Source organism: Lagenorhynchus albirostris, chromosome 18 (genome assembly GCF_949774975.1).
Source record: "Lagenorhynchus albirostris chromosome 18, mLagAlb1.1, whole genome shotgun sequence".
NCBI classification, from domain to species: domain Eukaryota; kingdom Metazoa; phylum Chordata; class Mammalia; order Artiodactyla; family Delphinidae; genus Lagenorhynchus; species Lagenorhynchus albirostris.
In genome coordinates this window covers 22,072,813-22,092,162 of record NC_083112.1, presented here as the reverse complement: position 1 = coordinate 22,092,162, position 19,350 = coordinate 22,072,813, and the positions used below count along the sequence as shown (strand labels likewise).

Sequence of the window (19,350 nt, the reverse complement as noted above, 5' to 3'; positions counted from 1 at the left end):
TTAAATAGAGGTATGAAAGGTATAGAGAAAACCCAAATTAGATTTATGAGGATTAAAAATACAATTTGAGAAGAAAGATATACTGCAGGCGATTAACAGCAGATTAGACAGGGCAGGAGAAATATTAGTGATATATCAGCAATAGAAACTACGCAAAACAAAACAGAGAGGAAAAAAAGCTGAAAAAAAGAACAAAACAAGAAAAGAAGAAAGTATCATTAAACTCTGAAGCAATTTCAAACAACCAAGTAAATCTTTAGTGAAGTCCCTAAAGAAGAGAAGAGGGAAAGGGAGGGGAAAGAATATTTGAAGTAATAACGGCAATTTTCTCCAAATTTTATTTAAAAACAATAAATTCACAGATCCAAGAAGCTAAACAAACTTCAAGCAAGAGAACTGTGAAGAAAATTGCAGCAAGGTGTATCATAATCAAATGACTTACAACCAGTGATAAAGAGATCATCTTAAAAGCAGCCCAGAGAAAAGAACTAGATCATACACAGAGAAACAAAGATAAGATTGGGAGCAGACTTCTGGTTGACAGAAGACGGTGCAGCAATATCTTTCAAGTGCTGAAAGGAAATTCTGAAAAGCCTGTCTACCTATAAGTCTATGCTCAGTGAAAATATCTGTCAAAAATGAAGATGAAATTCTTTTTCAGACACACGAAAGCTACAAGGATTCGATCACTGGCAGACCTGCACTATAAGAAATTGTGAAGTCAGTCTTTCAGGCAGAAGGAAAATGATACCAGATGGAAGTTGAGGTGTACACAGAAGAATGAAGAGCATCAGAAATGGTAACTATGTAGTTAAATACAAAAGATATTTCCCTTAACTATTTAAATCTCTTTTAAAAGATAAATGACTATTTAAAGCAAAAATAATAACAATATATGAGTGAAGAGGGGATATATCATATGTAGAAGTAAAATGTATGACAAAAAACAACACAGGCCAGGACGGGAGAAGGGAAGGATAGTGCTGTAGGTTCTTATATTACTTGCAAGTAGATGCGGTAAGTTAAAAATGTATGCTACTGACTCTAAGGTAATAACTGAAATAACAATACAATGAGTTACACCTAATAAGCCAATACAGAAGATATCATGGAATCATTAGAAAAAATACAATCTAAAAGAAGTAGAACGGAAGAAAAGAGGAATAAAGAACAAAATAAAAAGTGAATAGTAAGACAGTCATTCAAACCAACTATAGCAATAATCACATTAAATATAAATGTTCTCAATTAAGTACCTTAATTAAAAGGTACAGATTGTCAGATCAAATAAGAAAAAAACCCAAGACACACCATTGCTGACTTTAAGAAATAATACTTTAGGACTTCCCTGGTGGTGCAGTGGTTAAGAATCCGCCTGCCAATGCAGGGGGACACGGGTTCCGTTCCAGCCCTGGTCCAGGAAGATCCCACATGCCGCGGAGCAACTAAGCCCGCGCGCCACAACTACTGAGCCTGTGCTCTAGAGCCCACGTGCCACAACTACTGAAGCCCGCACGCCTAGAGCCTGTGCTCCACAACAAGAGACGCCACCGCAATGAGAAGCCTGCGCACCGCAACATAGAGTAGCCCCTGCTCTCCGCAACCAGCGAAAGCCCGGGCGCAGCAACAAAGACCCAACAGAGCCAAAAATAAACAAACAAATAAATAAATAAATTTATTTAAAAAAAAGAAATATAAAGGCATAATTAGGTAAAATAAGAGGATGGAAGAAGATCCTCTATGTTCAAATAATCAAAAGAACACTGAAGTGGCTATATGATTCAGAGAAAGTGGACTGCAGAGCTAAAATCATTTCATAATGAATAAAAGGGTCAATTCATCATGAGGTCATAAAAATCCTAAATGTGTATACCCTGATAACAGAGCTTCAAATTATATGAAGCAACAAACCGATAGAATTATAAGGAGAAATAGAAAAATCCAAAATTAAAGTTAGAGTTTTCAACGATCCTCCCTCAGTAATTGAAAGACAGTAAGCAGAAAATAAGTAAGGGTACTGAATACTGGAATAACTCTGTCAACCACTTGACCTAACTGTTTTTTGTAGAACATTCCATCCAATAACAGCAGAATACACATTCATCTCAAGGACACATGGCATTTTTACCATGATAGGCCGTATTCTGAGCCACAAAACAAGTCTCAATAAATTTAAAAGGGTTCAAATCATACAAAGCATGTTCTATAAGCACAATGGAATTAAATTAGAAATCAATTACAGAAAATCAATGACAGAAAATTATCTGGAAAATCTCCAAATACTTGGAAATAACACATACCTAAATAACCCACGGGGGTCAAATAAAAGGGAAATTGGGAAGTATTTTGAACTGAGTAAAAAGAAAACATGGCATATCAAATTTATTTCAGTAAATATAACAACTTAGATGTAATGGACAAATTCCTAGAAAAACACAAACTACCAAAACTCACTCAAGGAGAAATAGGTAACTAAAATAGTCCATTTTTAAAATTAATTTGTAATTTAAATCTTCCTACCCCAAAAAACTCAGGCCCAGATGGTTTCACTGGTGAATCCTACTAAATATTTAAGGAAGAAACTATTCCGATTCTACACAAACTCTCTTCGAGAAAATTGAAGAGAAAACACTTCCCACCTCATTCTACAAGGCCAGCATGACCCTAATACTAAAATCAGGCAGACATTATTTTAAGAAAAGGGGAAAAAAAATTACAGACCAATAGCCCTAATGAACAGAGACGCAAAAGTTCTTTAAAAATTTTTGGCAACTTGAATCCAACTATATATAATAAGAGTAATAAATACATCAGGACCAAATGGCATTTATCCTGAGAATGCAAGGTAAACATTCAAAAGTCAATGTGATTCACTATATCAACAGACTAAAGAAGAAAAAGTACAGGGTCATCTCAATAGTTGCAGAAAAAAGCAATCTGACAAAATACAACGTCCATTCATGATAAAAACTCTCAGCAAAACAGGAATCGAAGTTCTTCAACCTGATAAAGGGCATATACAAAAACTATTCAGCTGACATCACACTTAATGGCAAAAGAATGAATGTTTTCCCCCTAAGATTGGAAAAAAGGCAAGAATGTCCACTCTCAGCAATACTGTTCAATATACTGGAGGTAATAGTAATAGGCAGGCAATAAGGCAAAAAAAAAAAAAAAAAAAGAAAGGAAGGAAGGGACAAAAGAAAGGGCATCCAGAGTAGAAAGAAAAAAATAAAACTATCCTATTAACAGATAATGTGATTGCCTACACAGAAAATCCCAAAGAATGCACAAAAAAAGCTACAGGAACTAACAATAAGAATGTTTATCAAGGTCACAGGATATAAGTTCAATCAGAAAAATCAATTATATTCCTACGTATTGGCATGAACAATTAAAAGCTGACATCATAAAAATTTATTTATTTATTTATTTTTGGCCGCGTCGGGTCTTCGTTGCTGTGCGCGGGCTTTCTCTAGTTGCGGCTAGTGGGGGCTACTCTTCGTTGAGGTGTGTGGGCTTCTCATTGCGGTGGCTTCTCTTGTTGTGGAGCACAGGCTCTAGGCGCGCTGGCTTCAGTAGTTGTGGCACTCTGGCTCAGCAGTTGTGGCTCACAGGCTCTAGAGCGCAAGCTCAGTAGCTGTGGCGCACAGGCTTAGCTGCTCCATGGCATGTGGGATCTTCCCGGACCAGGGATAGAACCTATGTTCCCTGCATTGGCAGGTGGATTCTTAACCACTGCGCCACCAGGGAAGTCCAAAAGCTGACATTTTTTTAAAGTTCCATTTATCTCATAAAAATACATGAAATAGATACAAATTTAACAAAATATGTATGAAATCTGTATGCTGAAAACTATAAAACACTGAAGAAAGAAATCCAAGAGAACCAAATAAATGGTGAGATACACTGTGTTCAATTGAAAGACTCAATATTGTTAATATGTCAATTCCCCCTCCCCCAACTAATGTAAAGATTCAACGTAATCCCAATCAAAATTCCAGCAAGACTTCTTATTGAAAAATGACAAAGTGATTCTAAAATGTGTACATAAAAGTAAAAGAAGTGGAATAAGCAAAACAATTTTAGAAGAATAGAGCTGAAGGGCTCCCACTCAAGACTTTCTGTAAAGTAACTCTCATCAAGATAGTGTGGTATTGATAAAGGGACAGATGTGTAGAGCAACGGAACAGAATAGAGAGGTAAGAAACAGGCCCACGCATATATGGCAAATTGATTTAACAAAGATGTAAAAGTGATTCAGTGCAGAAAGATAAGCTTTTCAACAAATAGTCTTGAAACAGCTAGATAGAATATAGAAAACAAAACCCAATTTGATCCATTCCTCCCACCATATGAAATATTGACTTAAAATGGATCAGACTTATACGCAAAATCCAAAACCATAATTCCTTCAGACCTTGGGTTAGGCAAAGACTCCTTGAATGTGACATGAAAAGCACCAACCATAAAAGAGAAAAAAATATATCAATAAACTGGACTTTATCAAAATGAAGAATTTCTGTTGTTTGAAAGACACTGTTACAAGAATGAAAACACAAACTATAGACTGTAATTAAATATTGCAAGTCACACATCTGATAAAGGACCTATATCGAGAATATATAAAGAACTCTTAAAACTCAATAGCAAGAAAACAAACAACCCAATTTTTTTAAAAATGGGCAACAGACACTTTACCAAAGAAGATACACGCTTGGTAAATAGCACATGGAAAAACGGTAAACATCATTAATCATTTCAGAAGTGCAAACTAAAACCATAATGAGATACAGCAACACATCTACTAGAGGGGCTAAAATCTTTCATTTAAAGATTAAACCTAAAAATGTCAACTGTTGACAAGATTGCAGAACAGCTGGAATGCTCATATACTGATGGTGGGAATGCAAAATGGTACAACCACTCTGCACAACAGTTTAGCAGCTGCTTATAAAGTTTGACTCTCCATAAAACCCAATGATCCCAGTCTAAGTCAATAACCTAAGTGAAATGAAATTTATGTTCTCACAGAAATATGTACATAAATGTTTGTGGCTTTATCATAATCACTCAAAACTGGAAACAACCCCAATGTCCTTCAACTGGAGAATGGATTAACAAACCGTGGTACACCTATACCATTTCTTTTTCAGCTATAAAAAGAAATGAACTACTGATACACCTAAGAACATGAATGAATCTCCGATATATTATGGTTAAATGAAAGAAGCCAGACTTAGGCTGCAAACGATGATTCCATTTACAGTGACATTCCAGAAAAGGTAAATCTATAGGCACAAAAAGCAGGTCAGAAGTTGCCAGAGCCTTGGGGCAAGGGAGGGGAGGTTTTTGTAGGCGATGGAACTGTTTCATTTCTTGATTGTGGTGGTGGTACAACCACTGTTTGTTTGTCAAAACCTGAAGAACTGTATACTAAACAGAGAAACTTCACTGAGTTACACTTTAAAAAAATGAAAGAAAAAACGTGGCTGCCTCTAGGTAGCAGGTGAGAGGATGAAAAAAAAAAAAGGAACTGCTAATATTTTTTTTCTATTAATTCTACTTGATCTTTATAAATGCACATGTATTTTCTATTGTGGTAAACCACATATAACCTAAAATTTATCAATTTAACCATTTTAAGTGTACAGTTCAGTAGTGTTAAGTATATGCACCTTGTTGTGAAACAGATCTCTAGAACTTTTTCATCTTGCAAATCTGAAACCATACCTATCAAATAATTCCCCGTACCCCTTCCCCACCTCTAGCCCCAGTAGTCATCATTCTACTTTCTGTTTCTATGAATTTACTACTTTAGATACCTATACATGTATTATTTTGATTAAAAATATTTTAAAGTAAAAGCAAAGAGGAAAAATAAGCTACTAAAAAAGTTATAGGGACCTCCCTGGTGGCACAGTGTCTAAGGGTCCGCCTGCCGATACAGGGAACACGGCTTCGATCCCTGATCCAGGAGGATCCCACATACCGTGTAACAACTAAGCCCGGGCGCCACAGCTACTGAGCCTGCGCTCTAGAGCCCGCGAGCCACAACCACTGAAGCCTGTGTGCCACAACTGCTGAAGTCCACGCGCCTGGAGCCCGTGCTCCGCGACGAGAGAGGCCGCCGCAGCGAGAAAGCCATGCACTGCAGTGAGGAGTGGCCCCCGCTCGCCTCAACTGGAGAGGGCCCGCGCGCAGCAGCGAGGGCCCAACGCAGCCAAAAATAAATACGTAAATAAATAAGTAAATGAAAACATAAATAAATAAATAAAAAGAAAAGAAGAAGTTAGTTATAATCTAAGGACTTGAATACTTTAATTGATAAGACCTAAAAATGTCTACTTTAGACTAATTAACTGCTCTATAATCATTTGAAATGTATTATTGAGTTTGATTTTTTTTTTTTTTTCGGTACGCGGGCCTCTCACTGTTGTGGCCTCTCCCGTTGCGGAGCACAGGCTCCGGATGCGCAGGCTCAGCAGCCATGGCTCACGGGCCCAGCCGCTCCGCGGCATGTGGGATCTTCCCGGACCGGGGCATGAACCCGTGTCCCCTGCATCGGCAGGCGGACTCTCAACCACTGTGCCACCAGGGAAGCCCAAGTTTGAATTTTAAACTATAATTTTGCTTTGTCTTAAAGCTGCCGAATTTGTTGGTAATTAACCTGCAGGAGAACTAACTCAGGTATATTGATACTACAGGTTCCCTAAATCCCACATGAGGATTAAAAGACTTAACAAATTACTTGCTCACGGTGAGAATTTCAAAAATCCTAACAAAATACTAGCAAATTTAAATATAACCTTTTATTTATTTATACACACACACACATATATATATAGCATATAAGGCTCTCTATAAATATATTTATCCTATATCTTTCTGTAGATTTTCTCTCTAAACATTTACTATTACTTTTAAATTATTTTACAATTCTAGAAACAATCTCTGGTTCTTCCATACTTGTCTGCACATGCCTCTGTTTCTCTGCTTTATTTAACATAACTATAATTCCAAAAGAATGCCCCTATTCTAAAAGAGTAAACAGGATTCAAAGGGTTAACATTCTCCCTTTTCCTTTATATCTTCGTGAAAATAAGCTCCTCAAAGCCAAGTTTCTTCATAAATCACCGCTTTTGCTAAATCATGGTAGATTATGAAAATCAGAAGCCACGGGCAAAAGGGCATCATAGATTTTGAAACCAAATGATAGCCTACATGAAACATCTGAAGAAGTGACAAGTCGTCCTGATTATGATTTGCTATTTCAAGAACCTCGTGAAAGTCTATCAGAAATGAATACTATTTCTATTTCACTTTTGCACAGCTACGCAAGACAGATGCCTCAAACTCTTCTTTCGCTTTTGAAAAGTAGTTACTTTAAGCTATTTTTTCACGTTAAATTCCATAAGATAACAACAATGATAACCGACAGAGAAAGAAGAGCCAGTGGGAACTAGATTAACCGTTATTCTCTGCACACAGAACCACTTAGGGCCATTAGAGTCGGTCCTTGGTGATCCTCAAACAATAAGATGAAGGTCAACTGTACAGTTTTATTTACAAAGGCGAAGATAAATTCTAGAGGATTACACAGCTCCTGAATTTCTAACGCAGTACAGACTTAGGTAAGCATTAACAAATTGGAAAAGATAACTCTGCGCTAGGGATACTGCATGTTTACCTTCTGCTTTGATCAAGGGACACATTTCCATATTATGGTCTCTCAGAGTCCAGGCTCTGTGACTTTACTGGGGCCCGAGGGTTTCTTTAATTGGTCTGTTCAGAATTTTAGAGCTGAAATCATCTAGTTCTCATTAGAGATCATCTAATTTAGAGATCATCTAGTTCTAATTTCCTTCATCTGTAGGTTTAGAAATTGAAGCTCAAAGACATCGTGTTCTTTTGTACAGCGTTTATCTCATTCACTGTAGGACGGGGCAGAGAACCATCTTCTGATTCAATATGCTGTCCTCTAGACCAGGAATTCCAGATTCATATACAGGGATCTAAACTAAGGAATATTAGTGTGGGAAGAGTAAAGGGGAGATCCCTCCTGCCAATCTCAATGGAACCTCAGTAATCACGTCAAGTCGCCCATTTTACAGATGAAGAAACTGGCCAGGAGTCTGTGTGGAGATCAAAGCCAGAGCCCCAGGTGGCATATGGGCCTGGCAGCCTGGATGCAGAGTTTCCAGGCATAGTCCTGAGTAGAGATGTTGAACTCTTGGTGAAAGTCGGCCCTCACCCGCTTAGTATTATCACCCACTTAGTAGTATTAGATTATGGCGCTGGAGAGGCTGACGGGCACCCAGGCTAGTCCCAGTGCCAATGAGTTCCACAGTCTGAGGAGGTGCTTTCCAACCACTGGGAAGAGGTCCCAGGGTGATGGGGGCCGCCGCAGACACACAGACACAGCCTGCTGACAGGCACGTTACTTTGCAAACGTGCCCAAGATTGATTTTCCAATACCTTTTTCATAAGCCCTGGTAGTTCCTTGGAGAGCCCTCAAGAGCTGTGAGAAGGATCAAAAGGAACCCAAGTGGACCGCAGAGAACAATGTACACTCCTAAAGAAGGCAGGCAGGGAATTCCCTGGCGGTTCAGTGGTTAGGACTAGGCGTTCTCACTGCTGGGACCCCGGGTTTGATCCCTGGTTGGGGAACTAAGATCCCGCAAGCCACCTGGAACGGCCAAAAATAAAATAAAATAAAAAAATAAAGAAGGCAGGCAGGCTGTGTCCCCAAGGCTTGTGGCCGAGGCCGAGACTAGTAGGAGGAAGCGGCCTTGTCAGCAGGTCACGCCCAGACCGTCCAGCTTCCCATCACAGTCCCCACGGATCTTTACTCTTTGTGGACATCACCTGGGATGCCCTTCCCATCTCTCTGCCAGAACGTGACTCTGACGCTGCTACATTCTCCTTCATTCACAAGGAAGAGTGAGAAGACAACATAATGAAAATAACAAAGTACTGCGTGGGCTGCCAAGGCCAGTGGAGTGGGAAATACAAATCCGCAGTGATCATTAGGGTCACTTCTTAGTATCTAAACTCAGTGCCAACCACTGTTAAGGAAATGGTTACTACAACACATCTTAGCTAGGATACAAACTAGAAGAAAAGTTTTCTACACGTTAGCTCTTCAGGTGTGCCTTTATTCGTTATTCATACTTATTCAGCACTGAGCACCCACGAAAGGCCAGGAACTTTCAGCTTGGCCCTAAAATTATCAAGATGTATAAGGCATAGTCTCTGCTTTCAGTAACCCCGGGGCACTTGGGGGGTGGGGAGAGGAAGATGTGCGATGCCTGGGACCATGTGGGTAGGATGATTAGCAAAAAGAAGCCAGAGGATGTTTCTGAGAGCAGAAGACTCCCTCTGGGCCTTGAAAAGCAAGGGGAAGTGTCCGGTTGGACCACAGGTACAAAGAGAATGAGGACCCTCCATGAACAGGGACAGGGCAGGGAAAGCTTGGGTCTCGGAGCATCACGCCGCGTCCCCCGGCCTCTATCAGTGGTTGACCGTGGCTATGGAGCAGGGAAGCCAGGGTCAGTGGTGGGGCGTAAAGAGAAGCAGTGGAAGGAAAAAAAGGCTGCTCCCAGGCTGGGGCCTCGGAGGCCATGGGGTGGAGACTGGACTTTGGTCCGAAGGCAGCAGGAGTCCCCATAAAAGAGTTGTAAGCAGTCAGGTGATGTGACGGGATTTGTGTCTTAGCGAGACCACCCTGACCGCAGTGTACAAGTCTAAAGGAGATGGGATTTGGAGTAAAAGGAAGGAAATAATGAGGACCAGAACCAAGAAGGGGCGGGGACACAGAGAAAAGGGGGAGGGATTCACACGATGTTTTAATCTGCTGATATCTTACTAGTAATGAGGCTGAACATACTTGCTTACTTCTGTTGACCGTTTACTTTTCTCTTCTGTGTGATTGCTGTTGATTTATTTTGCCCATTTTTATAATGTTTTCTGAGTCATTTTCTTATTTGTAGATAGTCTTTGAACCTTACAAATTTTAACATCTTTCTTTTAAACATCTGATCCAGGAATAACTTGTACAAAGTAAATATGAACTAGTATAAACTAGTATAAATTAGAATTGAAATGTCTTCGTAATAGATACTGTTCTTGGGGCAAAGATATGCAGTGAATAATTGCTGTACATGGTGACAGTCCCCCTCCAACAGTTCTTTGGTTTTCTGGAGTTTTATACCATGAATATTATCGTGCTCTTTGTGACTACTTTTAGAATCCAGATTTTTCCGTTTCCTGTGTCTGGTCATTACCTAAAGTGAGTGCTTTACTTGAAATGAGTGGGTATTTGAATTGAGGCAAAAGAGCCTACCACTGAGTAGTGATTGTATATTTTATTGTTCAGAAAATTAAATCTAATTGCTTCCTCAATCTTTAAAAAAAAAAAAAGAAGATATTTGGGAGACAGGACTGACTTACGGGGAGCTAAGCGGGGCTGGAGGACCCCCAGGCTCCTGGGTTACATGAATGGGAGGAGGCAATGCCGTTAACCAGGATGATGCTTAAGTCATGGGGAGGAACCGGATCCGGGAAATAATGGTGAGAGGACACCCTAGGCTATGGGAAATGTGGTCTGGGAACTTAGGAGAGATCTGGCTTGAGAGAAAGATTTGGAAGTTGTTGGGTAACAGTAAACAGTCGTCGGGGGGCGGATGAGAATGCACACAGTAACGCATGCAGGAAAGGGACGGCGGAGCTGACGGCCGCAAACATCGGGGCAGCCATCCGTCTTGGCAAAGACACCTGGGTTTTCTGTGGGTCTAGGGGACACCACAAAGGCAGCGAGGCTTGCGTCGTTTTGCAACAACTTTGCCCAGGACAGCAGCCTACTAGATGCGGAGACCAAGAAGCAAGAGGACGAAGGTGATTTGAATGCGGAGCAGGGGAATGAGGAGATCACGTCAGATCTCCAATGCCAAGCGTTCCCCAAAGAGCTGCCAGATGTGTTTTACGAGAGCCCACATGTGAATGGCTGCCTCACAGAAGCAGCCAGCAGTCCAGACAGGGAGACAGGGAAGCAGCTGCTACTCACACAGAGGAGCGGCCCACCGCAACCGCCTCTGCTCTTCCCACCCGCCCAGCCATGCCGGCCACTGCTTGGGAGACGAGGGGGCAGGGGGCACGCATGTGAGAGCCAAGTGGCACCCACTCCCCCAACGCGCCAGGATCCAGACTAAGGGTTTTTTTTTTCCTTTGGGGGGTGAGAGTGGGCAGAGTAGAGAGCTTTGATTCCAACGTGAAAGTCAGGTTTCGAAATGAGAAAAAGTGAATTTTTAAAAACGGTGACTGTTTCATGGGACTTCCCTGGTGGCGCAGTGGTTAAGAATCCGCCTACCAATGCAGGGGACACGGGTTCAAGCCCTGGTCCGGGAAGATCCCACACGCCGCGGAGCAACTAAGCCCGTGAGCCACAACTACTGAGCCCGCGAGCCACAACTACTGAAGCCCACGCGCCTAGAGCCCGTGCTCCACAACAAGAGAAGCCACCGCAACGAGAAGCCCACGCACCACAACGAAGAGTAGCCCCCACTGGTCGGAACTAGAGAAAGCCCGCGTACAGCAACGAAGACCCAACGCAGCCAAAAATTAATTAATTAATTTAAAAAAAAATGCTGCACATTCATACCCCTGAAAAATTAAGACTTCTCAATAAACTGGTTGTACATGCATTTTCTTATGGAATACTTCTAACAACTCTGGGGTGGTAGGTACCGTTATTTTCTTCATTTAAAGAAAAGAAAACGGAGGCTTACAGTGGCCAAACACAGCCCAAGGTAACATAATGCTTAAACACAGCAGAGCCAAGATCCAAACTCAAGCCAGCTGACTCTCACATGCAGCAAGATGCAACCATCCCACATAACTGAGAGGTGCCGAGCTGTTTCTAGATGTCTCAGAAATGCCCAATTCAATGAACTTAGTGAAAAACTGATGCCTGTCCTTAAAATAGCACCTGTACTTACAGCCATTACGGTTAGACACGTTGGAACAATTTATACCTTAAATCTACTATTTATCAGATTATTAGATATGTGTTTCTAATAAAGAAATACTATTAATTGAATATGCTTTAATTTTAATAGGTTCATAATTGGTTTGAAGGTAGTTAAAACATAAAATGATTAATTTAGTCTAATGTAGAAAAATTAAATCCTTCTCTCCATTACACAAATACTACATATATTTGAAAATTGAATCTTATTATGTGGACTAAAACAAGACATTATGCTAAAGTCATTAAAATGGTGTCAGTGAGTGACAAAGCATAAATCTCATCACCCTTTTACCCCAAGTTAGGATAATCCTGCACAAATTACATAAAATTGAATACTTCAAATACATATTGTGGAAAAAAAACAGAGTCAATTAAAAACAACTATGACTGCCTTTAATAAATGGGGGGCAGGGATGGGGCCAATTAGGTTATATTAAGGGATTTTCTTAAGTCAAGTATCTTACCTAATCAGGATAACTAAATTAAATGAATAATTAAGCTGTTTCAGCACTGAAGTATGCTTGAGACAGAAGCGATTTTTTTAATGAAGCATATAAATACATGTACCATATATGTAAGTTATGAAGAATAACAGTAGAACAAACACCTCCAAACCCACCACTAAACTAAGAAGGTGACCACCACCACTGAAACCCCTGTATACCCCCTCCCTCCTCCCCCAGTCTCCTACCAAGGGCAGCGCTTCCCTGGCCAGAAAGTGTTAAAAGCCATTCCCATTTATTTAGTTACTACTATATTTATTGTCTGCCTCCCTCAGCTAGAAACGGTTGGGGCGTGGAGTGGAGTGTTAACTGTTATTTACAGGCGTGTCCTAAACACCTAGATCTGAGCCTGATATATGGTAAATGCTCAATACGGTGCCACTGAAAGAAGGAAAATGAACAGTAATAATAATCATAGTGATGACAATAGCAGCAAATACTTAATTACACTTAGTACTTGCCAGTCCCTAGTCTAAGCCTGTTACATATATTTACTCTCAGTAACCTGCTCATCTAGGTACCATTACTATCCTCATTTATGTAGATGAGGAAACCAAGGCACAAACGAGTTATGTGACTGGATCAAGGCCATACTCATCATCACTATGAACAGCAAAAGATATTTCTGCAATCTTAACATAACGGATGCCGTCATATTGTATATTGGTAACCCTAAGTCTGCTGAAAGACTGGTTATGACTAGAATATACTGAAATCGTTGGAAAATTGATGGAAACCCAACGCCTATATATTGAGCACCTGTTCTTTGCCAGGCACTGAGGATTCAGTAATGAACAAAAAGCCCTGCCCTCCCTGCCCTCGTGGAACCTACATTCAAGTGGGATTAAAAAACTAAACAAGACAAACATGCAAATACACAGTATGTGAGATAGTGACAATACTGAGGAGACAAAGAATGGAAGCAGGAATATGCAAGATCAGAGGGGATAAAATTTCAGATAAAGTCATCAAGGAAGGCCTCCCTGAGAAAGTGAATTTTGAGTAAAAACCTGAAAGAAATGAAGGAATCAGTCACGGAAGAGCTTATCAAACAGGGAGAATAGGAAGAAACAATGCTCCTCTGATATTCAAGAGTCTGTACAAAGTCAAGCCATCATGAAGCATCCCAGGAACATGCAGTAAGCGGTATATGATGTAAGAGATGGCCCTGGCTTTCTTGGTATTTCGAAAGACTCTTCTCTTCTCTGGTAGAGAAGAGTATTTACTGAGATCAGCATTATGACACACAGCGCATTTAAGAAACACTGCTGTGCATTTAACAGCAATAGAGCCACTTGGTATGCTCCTAAACTAGTCTCTTCAAAGATTATTTTGGGGTGCTTTTCACCTTCCAATGAAACTCAAAAATTTTTCCTGCCTGGAAGTATAAACAAGTGACATCCTTTTGTGGAATCACCTGCCTACAAAGTTCAAGCACTAGAAATGCAATGACAGCTCTTTTCTGAATCTTGGTTTGGGCAGTTTCATGAAACCATGGGAATCTCACAGCGTTTATTTTCTTCAGCTACGAAGCTGTTTAAAGCTACTTCTGAGTGAATATGGTAGATTGAATACATTCATTTATATTATCTCTCTTGCTATCTACAGACCACTAAAGAGATAAGAGAATCCAATTTTAAACATCCAAGGATAGAGTAAATGGGAGAGATGTCAATTTCAACAGCCTGGAGAAAAGATGGTAATTCATCAAGCTGAAACCCAAGCAAGCCCTAAAGAAGGCCCAGAAGATAGTTGATATGCATTGAAGAATCCAATACTTCTAAAGCGCAGGCTTCTCAAAGTACAAGGTGCAGGCAAAATGAGAGTCTGTAGAAAACAAAACAGACCCTTACCTATCCTTACCAACTGAATAACTGAGCAAGGGCTAACCATTCTCTAATAGAACCGTCATCCAGGAAAAAAAGGAACCTGGAGGAAACAGAGACAGTATAGGGGAATGAAGAAACTTTAAAGATCCTAAAAGATTACATGGATAAAATAATGAGGATGGGGGGAGTAGACAACAACAAAACACTACAAAAAGCTCTTGGTAATTTAAAAACTGGTATTATGAGAGCACAGGTGAAAATTCCCTAGAATGAATGGAAAGTAAAGTTGAAGAAATATCTCAGAACTAGAACAAATACCAAAGAGGGAAAAATAGGAAAGGAGAGAGCAGTTTAGAAGGACTAACATCTGCACAACAGAAGCCTGGAAACAGGACAGAGATTATGGAGGAGAAGAAAGTATCATAAAATAATTCAAGAACATTTCCTAGAACTACAGATCACGCTTTTAGAAATTAAAAGAGCTTATCGAGCACAATCTGTTCTGTTATAAAGCTTGTTGGGAAAACACAAATTTGTTCCAACACAGTCTATATGATAGAGAACAATTAGAGCATAATTCATATTTCACGTTTTGCTTATGCTATGTCTTCAAGAAATACTAGCTGAACACAGGAAACTGCACCCAGCTGAATCAGGCTACCTGGAAAAGTACAAACACACACATCTCAAGCATATACCAGCTACTCCGTTCACGTCTGTTATCCTACAAGATTGCTTTGCTATTCTTTTGCAAGTGTTAACTTTTCTATATGGAAAAAAGCACTCAATCGAATCCCAAACACAGCTAACCACCTGGTTCAAAAATACCAAGCAGTAGTTTGGGATTAACATATACACACTACGATCTATAAAATAGATAAACAAAAGGACCTACTGTATAGCACAGGGAACGATATTCAATATCCTATAATAACCTATAATGGTAAAGAATCTGAAAAAGAATATATTATATATCTATATATATATATGAATCACTTTGCTGTACACCTGAAACTAACACAACTTTGTAAATCAACTATACTTCAATTTAAAAAAAATACCAAGCAGTGCATAAAAACTTTTAACCATTGAGGAAGAAGCTAAGAATAGGGTGTTTTGAAAAACATGAGAGCACATGTGATATCTCCAGAGCAACAAGCATAAAGGAATCCATGTTGTGGACCACCAAAGATAACACATGAAAATAAAAGAAACCTCTATAGCTAGAGTAACTTCAGGCGCTGTGAAGCCAATAAGAACAAGCTCTTAAGAAACAGAAGGAATGGAAAGATTGATGGATTGAATGGCTTGAAGAACAAATAGCAAAACAAAACAAAAAACCGAGAACAATCTGTTTCACAATCAAAGAGAAAGCACTATCTATAAACAAAGACCTTAAATGGAAATCTCCAGGTTGTCCTGCATATGTTGCTTCTTTTAGTGCTAGTAATGACTAGGTTAGTAGTCTCAAAAATCTCTATAATTTCAAAGCTTTCAGCTGTCATTCTCTGTGAAGCAGAGAATGCAGATAAGAAAACTGCTGAAGAATTTCCAGCAATGATATACAAGTTAATTGAAGAAGGAGGTTTTATATATACATTGGATCAAATTTCCAATTCTGATGAAACAGGTATCTATTATAAATGCATGCATTTGGTCTAAGATCTAAGGCTATTGACGCTGTTTCATATTATTGGATGGACTTAGAAAACTAAGTTTCCAAGGATTTCAAAGTCTGCTTATATCAAAATGGAAAAGTTCTAGGATCTATTTTCACTTTTCAAATGGATCGGTGAAGACTTTGATTATTTCCAAGTCACTATATTCTATCAAATGCGAGCCTTCTAATGTTTCTCACAAAGATTCTGATAGCAACGAACACTCTCCTCCTCTTAATGGCACACATGATTCTATGTGGCCTAAGGGAGGTAAACCAAAATGATGCTGACATCCTTTTTAATTCCAATTAAGATATCGCTTCTGAACAACCCTTAAAAGCAACTCTGATGTTATTTTAGTCATTTGACTCCAGATATGTTATGGCAAAACTTCAAGTCTGTTTTGTTTTTTGTTTTTTGCGGTACGCGGGCCTCTCACTGTTGTGGCCTCTCCCGTTGCGGAGCACAGGCTCCGGACGCGCAGGCTCAGCGGCCATGGCTCACGGGCCCAGACGCTCCGCGGCATGTGGGATCTTCCCGGACCGGGGCACGAACCCGTGTCCCCTGCATCGGCAGGCGGACTCTCAACCACTGCGCCACCAGGGAAGCCCTCAAGTCTGTTTTGCTCCCTGATCAATAATGACTTTTTAATGCTGCTTTAAAGAGGAAATGTCAGATTTTATGCTTTGGAGTTAGACTTTAATCCAAATTTCCAAAGATCATTTCTTTCTATATAAAATGGGGAGATAACACAAGAAAAGACCTGGCATTTCCCACATCAGTCAGATGAGCAATTAAGGTTATGACCTCGTACTCTGAACTACTTGGTTTCAGCCATACCAGGGGTTAATCAAAAGAGGTTATTAGCAGGCTTCCCTGGTGGCGCAGTGGTTGAGAATCTGCCTGCCAATGCAGAGGACACGGGTTCGAGCCCTAGTCTGGGAAGGTCCCACATGACGCGGAGCAACTAGGCCCATGAGCCACAAGTACTGAGCCTGCGCGTCTGGAGCTTGTGCTCCGCAACAAGAGAGGCCGCGACAGTGAGAGGCCTGTGCACTGCGATGAAGAGTGGCCCCCACTCGCCACAACTAGATAAGGCCCTCGCACAGAAACATAGACCCAACACAGCCAAAAGTAAATAAATAAATAAATAATTTTTTATAAAAGAGGTTATTAGCACATTTCTCCACTTTTTAAAATAGAAAGTTGCCTGAGAATAGCCTAATTAATAAACGGTATTGTTATAGGTTATATCCAAAAGAAATTTTTTCAACTCTGAGAATCCCTAACACATAAAGATTATTCCAAGAACCAATTCATAATAATATCCCAAGAAAGACGTCACTGAGTTGGTGAAAGGGCAATGAAAGTTTTGCTTTAATCTCTTGTGATATGATGAAATAGTTCAGAGGGTGATTCCTAATATTTTTGTTTTATATCTTTAGAGAGAATCCCCTCTTTTTTTCCTCACCTATTTACTTGACGTCCCAAACTATGTTCCAGTCCTGGTCAGCCTCCTTCATAGAGCCCAGAAATAAACCCACCCATATACAGTTAATCAATCTACAATAAAGGAGGCAAGAATATACAATGGGGAAAAGACAATCTCTTCAATAAGTGGTGTTGGGAAGACTGGACAACTACCTGTAAAAGAATGAAACTAGACCATTTTCTCATACTATACACAAAAGTAAAGCCAAAATGGATTAAAGACTTAAATGTAAACCTGAAACCATAAAACTCCTAGAAGAAAATATAGGCAGTACACTCTTTGAAATCAGTCTTAGCGGTATTATTTTGGACCTCTCTCCTCAGGCAAGGGCAACAAAAGCAAAAATAAACAGATGCAACTACATCAAACTAAAAAACTTTTGCACAGCAAAGAAACAACAACAAAATGAAAAGGCAACCTACTTGAGAAGACATTTGCAAATGACACATCCAATAAGGGGTTAATATCCAAAATATACAAAGAATTCATACAATTCAATATCAAAAAAAAGAATAACCCAATTTAAAAATGGGAAGAGGACTTAAATGGGCATTTTTCCAAAGAAAACATACAGATGGCCAACAGGCACATGGCAAGAAGCTCAACATCACTAATCATCAGAGAAATGCAAATCAAAACCACAATGAGGTGATCACCTCACACCTGTCAGAATGGCCATCATCAAAAGGACAAGAAATAACAAGTGGCAAAGATTTGGAGAAAAGGGAACCCTAGTACACAGTTGGTGGGAATGTAAATGGGTAGAGCCACTATGGAAAATAGTATGAAGTCTCCTCAAAAAATTCTAAATAGAACTACCATACAACCCAGCATACCATCTTGTATTTATCTGGGTTGTGTGTATTAGTGTTTTCATTTTCGGGAAGAAAATGAAAACACTAATTCAAGAAGAAATATGCACCCTACTGTTCACAGTAGCATCATTTACGACAGCCAAGATATGGGAGCAATCTAAGTGCCCACTGACAGATAAACAGATAAAGAAGATGTGATACACACACACACACACACACACACACGCACACACACACATATACACACATAGGAATACTACTCAGCCATAAAAAAACAATGAAATCTTGCCATTTGCAACAACATGGATGGATGCGGAGGGTATTAAGCTTAGTGAAATAAGTCAGACAGAAAGACAAATACTGTATGTTTTCACTTACATGTGGAATCTAAAAAACAAAACAAATGAACAAATATAACAAAATAGATTTACATATACAGAGAACAAACTAGTGGTTACAGGGAGAGGGGGTGGTGAAGGGGTAGGGATGGACAAAATAGGAGAAAGGGATTAAAAGGTACAAAATACCAGTTAAAAAATAAGTCATAGGGTTGTAATGTACAGCACAGGGAATATAATCAACAATACTATAATAACTTTGTATGGTATGTAATCTGTAAAAATAATCAAATCACTATAGTATACACTAAAAACTAATGTAATATTATAAGTCAACTATATTTCAATTTAAAAAAAGATGGTGAATGTGTCTGGAAATATTTAATATTTAAATATTTAATATTTAAAATACTCTGTGAAAAGTAAAGCTTACGTTAACATAATGTATAAAAATTAAGTTAACGTACATAATTATAAACAAGATTTTAGATGTATGTTACACTTATTGAAGGCTTAAGAAATTTGAAAAATAATTCAAATCACGCCACTCTTCAATAAAAAGGATCCACTTAACAATTTTAGTCCTTATCCCTGCTAATCCTAATTCTGAAAAAACAAAAACAGAACTAAAATTGATCATAAAAAAATATTATACATAAGTTTCTCAAGTGTTTGATCAAAGGGATC

The 19,350-nt window shown here is 39.4% G+C and overlaps 1 protein-coding gene across 2 annotated transcripts in view; it reads right to left on the bottom strand.

The window, feature by feature from the left end:
• Window positions 1–19,350, bottom strand: part of TSC22D1 (TSC22 domain family member 1) — a 135,536-nt gene that overhangs the window by 15,179 nt on the left and 101,007 nt on the right. The gene's annotated exons all lie outside the window — the stretch shown is intronic.